The 10,000-nt window shown below is 36.6% G+C and overlaps 1 protein-coding gene across 1 annotated transcript in view; it reads right to left on the bottom strand.

Moving 5' to 3' along the window:
- Window positions 1-10,000, bottom strand: part of LOC138860575 (probable G-protein coupled receptor B0563.6) — a gene marked incomplete at its 3' end in the record, with an annotated part of 151,937 nt that overhangs the window by 76,937 nt on the left and 65,000 nt on the right.

The raw sequence follows: 10,000 nt of genomic DNA, 5'->3' as shown, positions 1-10,000 counted from the left end.
CCTCTAACTCTGACAGGGATCGGCACTGCTGCGGGAGCCTTGGTGTTTATGTCTCGCAGCGGCTGTCGTCGGCCACGTATGCTTTGGGGCTGAGGCAGAAGGGAGGGTGTTTAAGGTTGGTGTGCAAACATGATCATATATGATGTCATCTCCTTTTTTGTTTTTGTTTTTCTTGATTTATATATATATATATATATATATATATATATATATATATATATATATATATATATATATTATTTATTTATTTATTTATCTATTATTATTAGTTTTTTTTTTTGTTATAGTTCCCTATATTTTTCTTCTTCTTTTACAACTACTTTTTTTTCTTCTTTTTTTGCTATATTTCTTCTTCTTCCTCACTGTGTTATTATTGTTATTATTATTAATTTTCTTCCTATTGTCATTATTATTCGTCATCTTCTTCCGGTGATATTTTTAAACACCAGTTAATATGTTTATAAGGGTTTAAAACAACCGTAAAAATTAAGTGCCTAAAATAAACGTATAATTTTGCCCTCGGCCCTCCCTCCATTCCTAAAGCCCCCCCCCCCCCCCAACCCCACCAGGACCACCAAATCATATCCCCTAATCCCCCCCCCCCCCCACAGATACGCCCAGCAACAGCCTCCCTCTCAGATACCCCAGCAACAGCCCCAAATCCTCGCCCCCTCCCCCCACAAACATGGCCCAGCAACACCCTCCCACCCCCCAAAAAATACCCCAGCAACACCCCCTCCCCTGCAATCTAACCATCCCACCCCAAAAATACATCCCAGCAAAACCCACTCCCCCAACACCCACCACCCTCCCCACCCCAAAAAATACACCCCAGCAACACCCCCCTACCCCGACAATACCACCCTCCCACCCCAAAAAATACACCCCAAGCAAAACCCACTCCCCCAACACCACCACCCTCCCATCCCAAAAACGCCCCAGCAACACCCCCTACCCCCACAACACCACCCTCCCATCCCAAAAAATACCCCAGCAACACCCCCTTCCCACCCAAAAATACACCCCAGCAACACCACCACATCCCCCCTCCCTCAACACCTCCCCCTCCCACCCCAAAAAATACACTCCAGCAACACCCCCATCCCCCCTCCCTCAACACCTCCCCCTCCCACCCAAAAATACACCCCCAGCAACACCCCCACCCCCCCTCCCCCAACACCACCCCCTCCAACCCCAAAAATGCACTTCCCAGCAACACCCCCATCCCCCCTCCCCCCAACACCACCCCCTCCAACCTCCAAAAATACACTCCCAGCAACACTCCCATCCCCCCTCCCTCTAACACCTCCCCTCCTTCCAACCCCCAAAAATACACCCCAGCAACACCCCCATCCCCCCTCCCTCAACACCTCCCCCTCCAACCCCAAAAATACACCCCAGCAACACCCCCTCCCCCCTCCTCCAACACCCCCCCCCCCTCCCACCCCCAAAATACACTCCCAGCAACACCCCATCCCCCCTCCCCCAACACCACCCCCTCCCACCCAAAAATACACCCCAGCAACACCCCATCCCCCCTCCTCCAACACCCCCACCCCCTCCAACCCCAAAAATACACCCCAGCAACACCTTCTCGCAGCCTTCCTCCTCCCACCCTCACCTGTCAATACACAGGGAGACGCTCCACACAGTATGTTTACCCAATGTAGAGGGAATCAAACAGGATATTTACTTGTTTACACTTGATCTTGGTGAAAGCGGAGTGAGGGAGCGTGTGTGGGGAGAGTGAGAGACACGAGAAGAAAATAGATAAAGAGAGAGAGACAGCGGGAAGTGGAGGAAAAATAAGAATTTGGGGGATGATGATACTATCTTTGTTATTATTATTATTATTTTTTTTATTATCATTTTATTATTATCATTTTATTTATTATCATTATTTGTTTTTTGAGGCTGTGGTTGTTGCTATCGTAATTTATTTTGAGTTGGTTGAATATATTACATATAAGAGTAACATGAAAAAGTCACGAGGATTTATAGTCTTCATTTATTTATCTATTCGTTTATCTGTCTACCTATCTATCAATCTATCAATCTATATATCTATCTATTTATGTAATCATTTGCGCATTATTGAGTATTTATCCACCTATTTATTGTTCTTACATAGATCTACTAACCTTTCTGTTTATCTATCTTTTTATATGTCTATCTATCTATCTATCTGCCTATCTACCTATCTATCTATACTTCTATCTATCTATCTATCTATCTATCTATCTATCTATCTATCTATCTATCTATCTATCTATCTATCTATCTATCTATCTATCCATCTATCTATTTATCTATCTATCTATCTATCTATCTATCTATCTATCTATCTATCTATCTATCTATCTATCTATCTATCTATCTATCTATCTATCTATCTATATATATATATATATATATATATATATATATATATATATATATATATATATATATATATATATATATATAAGTACTTATCTGTTTATTCATTTAACTTGTTTGTCAGACAGATTCTCACCTGAAAGAAGAAAAGAAAAATATAAATGTCATGTCAATTGATTAGCAAACTGCCTTGTACCTCATTAGCATAAGCTCAGATGTCGAACTATATACATGATTAAAACACAGTCAAACACAATATACATAAACCCTTTGTTTATGTTTGTTGTTACTTCTGCTCTGTAATTGTAGAGAAATATTTTTGCATATTAGAATATCTGCTTCTGTCTTTCGCTCTTATTAAATGAGAGTTATTAATTATTACTTGATAAAAGAAAAAGAAAAACAAACACAGTTTAAAGAAGTTTGGGAAAAGCTTACTCTACTAAACACAAATGCATGTGTAAAAATGTGTGTAAATATGTGTATGGAACATGTACATAAACACATTCAAAATAACATGTTGTAGTTTAATACATTTGTTGCAGGAATAACAACAACAGACTACAACGTTTGCAAGGATGTTTTTTATTCCTCGTGGAAAAGGATATGATGTAATGTTAATCGTGATTCTCTGACATTCAACAAATCTATGTAATTATTGGAAACTATGATTTATACATACATATGTTGTCTGTCTATCTATCTGTTTCACGCATACACATGGTGGTGTTATTATAATTAATAATAGTGATGATTAATGATGATTATAATGGTGATGATAATGAAAATGATGATATGATGGAAATAATAGTAATGATAATAATGATAATGATAATGATAGTATCATAATTAATCATTATTATCATTATCAACAATAATTAAAGATTGTAATGATGATGTAATAGTAATGATGATAATAATGATACTAATAATAACAATAATGATCATAGTAATAACAATAATAATAATGAGGATAATAATGATGATAATAACATTTATGATAATAATAATAATAATAATAATAATAATAATAATAATAATAATAATAATAATAATAATAATAATAATGATAATAATAACAATGATAACGATAATGATGATGATGATTATTATTATTATAACAGTAATAATAGTAATAATAATGCTGCTGATGATGATGATAATAATAAGTTATGAAAAACAGTAATACCATTAGTAATGATCATAACAGTAGCAATGAAAATGGAAATAATAATAGAAATAACATCAATATTAACATCAACAACACAAGGACGACAACAAGAATAATAAAATCATTGTAATAATGAATAATAAGCACAGTCCTAATAAACATAAACTTCATCATCATCATCCTTATTATCATAATCTTATAAATAATTACTCCTAAAACATCAACACGAAACAAAAAGAAAAGTAAAATAAACATCAAGATGACTTTAATTAGCACCATAGTTTAAATCCGTTCAAACCACAAAGAACAAAGAAAAAAAAAATAAATAAATGAATAAATAAATAAATAAATAATAAATGAAAGAGATAGGTAATATTCATCGATAAAGCTTATCCAGTGCTTTCACAAGTGCTTGGCTGTGTTAATTCTCCATCTGGTAAACTGTCCCTCGTTCGTCAAAGCAGAGTGCCAGGTGAAAGGTATTCCCAGTGCCACGGCATGTAAATATTGTCCTGCATTGAACTTTGTGTTTTGGCAACCCATTTATGAACAGTTATGAACAGTGCATTCGGGAGAAAAAAGAATGAGAGACAGACAGTTTTCCATTGCTAGTTCACTTGATGAACATTCACGAACACTGCGTTCGGGGGAAAAGACTGAAAAATTGATGGTTTTGTAATGTTAATCCATTTGTGAACATTTATGACTACTGCATTTCGGGGAAAAATGAGAAATTCATGGTTTTGTATTGCTAATCCACTTATGAACATTTATGAACACTGCATTCAGGGAAAAAGACGAAGAAATTGATGGTTTTGAAATGTTAATCTATTTATGAACATTTATGAACAGAAAAAGACAGCATTTGATAGTTGTGTATTGCTTTAAGAACATTTCAGAAGAGTGCATTCAACAAAAGACTCAGAGATTGTTCATCTGGACAAATTGTTATTCTGTTCACTCTTTATCTTTTGTTCGCTTCATTACCAGTGTTCAACAGATGGAACAAAGGATCCAAGCCTTAAACACACACATCAATTAATTATGTTAGATCTGAACATCTGTTTGCATTAACCCTTTCACAAAGCACACTCGACATATCCTGACACTCACGTATGCAAATTCTGCCATTTGTCATCTTTATTTGCCAGCGTTTCTATGAGAGCGAGACAGACAGGTATTTCTGCAACACATTTCAATAGTTTATGACGCTCTGGTGTGATTTGCGAGCTTTGAAGGAAAAATGGGAGCGGCCATTAATATGCATCATCAGGGCACATGCCAGCACAAAATGATCAGCACATATACATATTGTATATGTGTGCGTGTGTGTGTGTGTGTGTATATGTATATATATATATATATATATATATATATATATATATATATATATACACACACACACACACACACACACACACACACACACACACACACACACACACACACACACACACACACACACACACACACACACACATATATATATATATATATATATATATATATATATATATATATATATATATATATGTATATATATATATATATATATATATATATATATATATATACATATATATATATATATATATATATATATATATATATATATATATATATTTATATGTATCTATGTATCTATCTATCTATCTATCTATCTATCTATCTATCTATCTATCTATCTATCTATCTATCTATCTATATATATATATATATATATATATATGTGTGTGTGTGTGTGTGTGTGTGTGTGTGTGTGTGTGTGTGTGTGTGTGTGTGTGTCTGTGTGTGTGTGTGTGTGTGTGTGTGTGTGTGTGTGTGTGAGTGTATGTATTACTAGTATTATTAATGATAATTTTGATACTTGTAACAACGATAATAACAATATTCATAAACACGGCCACGAAAAAAATATTATCGACAATAACGATAACAACAGAGACATCCAGGTAAAAAAGAAAAGAAAAAAGAAAAGAAAAGAAAAGAGAGAGAGAGACAGACAGACAGACAGACATACAGACAGAGAGAAAGAGAAAGAGAGAGAGTGTGTGTGTGTGTTTGAGAGAGAGAGAGAGAGAGAGAGAAAGAGCGAATGAGATAGAGAGAAAGTGAAAGAGAGAGATAGATAGAGAGAGAGAGAGAGAAAGAGCGAGAGATAGAATGAGACAGAGAGAGAGAGAAAGAGAGAGAACGAATGAGACGGAGAGAGAGAGAGAGAACGAATGAGACGGAGAGAGAGAGAGAGAGAGAGAGAACGAATGAGACGGAGAGAGAGAGAGAGAGAGAGAGAGAGAGAGAGAGAGAGAGAGAGAGAGAGAGAGAGAGAGAGAGAGAGAGAGAGAGAGAGAGAGAGAGAGAGAGAGAGAGAATGAGAGAGAGAGAGAGAGGGAATGAGACACAGAGAGAGAGAGAAAGCACGATTGTTCAAGCAAGAGGAAGTGGCCATCAGAGAGACAAATGACCACCTGCAAGTGATGGACCACCGATGGAATTCCGCTGATTATAAAAGCATTGTGAAAACAAGAATGGGAAAATCGTTGCACATTGAAGCTCCCGTGTTCATTACAAATTTTTTTAGTCTAAAGCAACGACGGAAAGACTTAAAAGGGAAATATTCGAAAAACATAGATGATTAATTTTTTTTTCAGCTTTGTTTGTATATCTATTTTTTTCATTTTTCATTTTTTTCATTTCAAGACAAAGAGAGAGCAAGAAAGAAATATGTTTTATTTTTATTTCTTTTTTTCATATTTTTCTTGTCAAGATTGAGGTCATAGGTGAAGAGTGCAGTTTTGATGTGAGTCTTGTAAAGCATATTTATCTGTCGGTCTATCTGTCTGTCTATCTGCCTATCTATCTATATCTATCTATTTATCTATCTATTTATCTATCTGTTTATCTTTCTATCTCTTTCTATCGGTCTATCTATTTATCTTCCTATCTATCTTTCTATTGATATATCTATTTATCTTTCTATCGATCTATCTATTTATCTTTCTATCGATCTATCTGTTTATCTTTCTGTCGATTTATCTATTTATCTTTCTATCTATCTTTTTATCGATCTATCTATTTATCTTTCTATCTATCTTTCTATCGATCTATCTATTTATCTATCTCTATATATGCATTCATGTAAATGTGTATGTGTGTTTGTGTGTGTATGCTTGCGCGCGTACTTACATGTGTGCGTGCGTGTATGTGTGTGTGTGCATGTATGGACGCATATCCATTACAACAATGAATCTCGTTTCCCCCAAAATTTTCCGCTGACTGACTTCCATTTCAAACAACAACCAGGACGCTAATTTGCATAGGCCTACATCTCCACCGCTTCCGCCTCCGTTTTGCAGCAGCAGCATGAACCGAAGGACGAACAGGAAATAAGGGTCGGATCATGCTGTGGCCTTTGAGCTCTTTCTTGCCCCGGCGCTGACAATTTCCGCTTTCTAAATTAGTGAGAAATTAAATCATTCTTTTTTGCAGGTGGAATGAATGGCTGGGAGTTGTATGAATGTATGTTTATCTTTCTATTCATTTATCTATCTATCTATCTGTCTTTTTGTCTATTTATCTATCTATCTATTTGTCTATCTATCTATCTATCTGTCTTTGTCTGTTTATTTGATATCTACCTATGCTTATATTTGCTTACTTCTCTATCTAGTTATATGAATGTATATGCAGAGTGATAGATACACACACAGATAGATAGATGAATATATGAAAGATAGATAGATAGATAGATAGGAAGAAAGATATATAGATAGACACACACACACACACACACGCACACACACACACACAGAGACACACACACACACACAGACATATATATATATATATATATATATATATATATATATATATATATATATATATATATATATGTGTGTGTGTGTGTGTGTGTGTGTGTGTGTGTGTGTGTGTGTGTGTGTGTGTGTGTGTGTGTGTGTGTATGTATATATTTACACACACTCACACACACACACACACACACAAACACACCCACACCCACACACCCACACACACACTCACACACACACACACACACACGCACACACACACACACACAGCACACACACAACACACACATATATATATATATATATATATATATATATATATATATATATATATATATAAATATATATATATACACATATATACATACATATACACACACATATATATATATATATATATATATATATATATATATATATATATATATATATATATATATATATGTATATATATATTTATATATATATACATATATATATATATATATATATATATATATATATATATATATATATATATATATATATATATAATGAATCTTAACACTAACGCTTTGCCCCCCAAAAAAAACATTCTCAGGGTTGAACAAATAAGCGACGATATTCTTTTGCTTTCGTTTACAGAACAAAACGTCTCCAAGAAGTTAAGTTCACGTTTGAGTTTGGGGTTTCTGATTAAAAATAAGAATATCATCGCTTATTTGTTCAACCCTGAGAATGTTTTTTTTTTCTGGAAGTATTAGTTTTAAGATTCATTATACTGCTTCGCTTCCCTTTTGGAAGTCCTACGGCTATTATATATATATATATATATATATATATATATATATATATATATATATATATATATATATATATATATATATATATCTTTATATGTATATATATATATATATATATATATATATATATATATATATATATATATATATATATATATATATATGTGTGTGTGTGTGTGTGTGTGTGTGTGTGTGTGTATGTGTGTGTGTGTGTGTGTGTGTGTGTGTGTGTGTGTATGTGTGTGTGTGTGTGTGTGTGTGTGTGTGTGCGTATATGTACGTATATCAACAATTGCATCCGAACAATAAACACCACTTAACCCACTTGATACCTGAAAACCATTCAAAAACTGCATCCCCGCACGGCGCAGAAGTGACCACACCACCCCCCTTCATCGGCGAAATCCCTGGACCAAGTGATAAGCATCGATTTCCTTCTCTCCTCACGCCTTCCTTCTCTCCTCGCGCCTTCCTTCTCTCCTCGCGCCTTCCTTCTCTCCTCGCGCCTTCCTTCTTTCCTCTCGCCTTCCTTCTCTCCTCACGCCTTCCTTCTCTCCTCTCGCCCCGTGATGCGACCCAGCGGGCGTCTGGCCGAGTCTATTTGGCTGCCATTATAAGCCTCCCCCTAATCGCCTTGGAGAAGCAGGCGGACCTCTCATTCTCGAAGGGAGGAGAGGTAGGAGACGGGTGTGGAGGGGAGGGAGGGGATGGAAGGGGAGGAGGGAGTGAGAGGAGAAGAGAAAGGGGAAGGGTGATAAGAAAGGTAGAAGGAGAGAGGAAGAAAAGGGAGAAGCAGGCGGGCCTCTCCTTCTCGAAGGGGGGAGAGGTTGGGGATGGGTGTAGAGGGGAGGGAGGGAGGAAGGGAGGGGAGAGAAGGGGAGGAGGGAATGAGAGGAGAAGAGGAAGGGGAAGGGTGATAAGAAAGTTAGAAGGAGAAAGGAAGGGAGAGGGTGATAAGAAAGCTAGAAGGAGAGATGAAGAAAAGGGAGAAGAGAAGGCGGACCTCTCATTCTCGAAGGGGGGAGTGGTAGGGGATGGGTGTAGAGGGGAGGGAGGGGGAAGGGAGGGGATGGTAAGGGGAGGAGGTAGTGAGAGAAGAAGAGGAAGGGAAAGGGTGATAAGAAAGTTAGAAGGAGAAAGGAAGGGAGAGGGTGATAAGGAAGGTAGAAGGAGAGAGGAAGAGAAGGAAGAGGAGAAGGCGGACCTCTCATTCTCGAAGGGTCCCTCGTGCCAGAGGTCTTGGGCGAGGACCTGTGAACGCTGTACTGGGGTCATAGACATGCTTGGCGTCTTTGAAGAGCGAATCTGCAAATGGTTTCGAACTCTATATGGAATCAACACGGGGTGCCTTAGAGACGGGGATTACACAGGGTTTCGAAATCTATAGCGAGGGAAAACAGGAGACGGGATCTACAAATGGTTTCAGATTCTATACTGAACCAACACATGGATTTTAGGCGCCAGATCTACAAATGCTTTCGAAATCTATTATGAGTGATAGATAGATGGTATCCTAGGAGAGAGAATCTACAAATGGTTTCGAACTCCATGCTGAAATATTGAATCTATAGCGAGGGAAAACAGGAGACGGGACCTACAAATGGTTTCAGATTCTATACTGAACCAATACAAGGCGATTTTTAGGGATAAGATCTACAAATGCTTTCGAAATCTATATCGAGTGATAGATAGATGGTGTCCTAGGAGAGAGAACCTTCAAATGGTTTCGAAATCTATAATGAATCAGCGCTTTCATATTTCATACTGATTTTAGGGACAGGATCTACAAAGGCTTTTGACATTTTATTTTGAGTGATAAATGGATGGTGCCCCAGGAAAGAAAATCTACAAATGATTCC

Source organism: Penaeus vannamei, chromosome 4 (assembly GCF_042767895.1).
Source record: "Penaeus vannamei isolate JL-2024 chromosome 4, ASM4276789v1, whole genome shotgun sequence".
Taxonomy (NCBI): domain Eukaryota; kingdom Metazoa; phylum Arthropoda; class Malacostraca; order Decapoda; family Penaeidae; genus Penaeus; species Penaeus vannamei.
The sequence above is the reverse complement of the archived record's forward strand: the minus strand, read 5'-3'. Positions and strand labels throughout refer to the sequence as shown.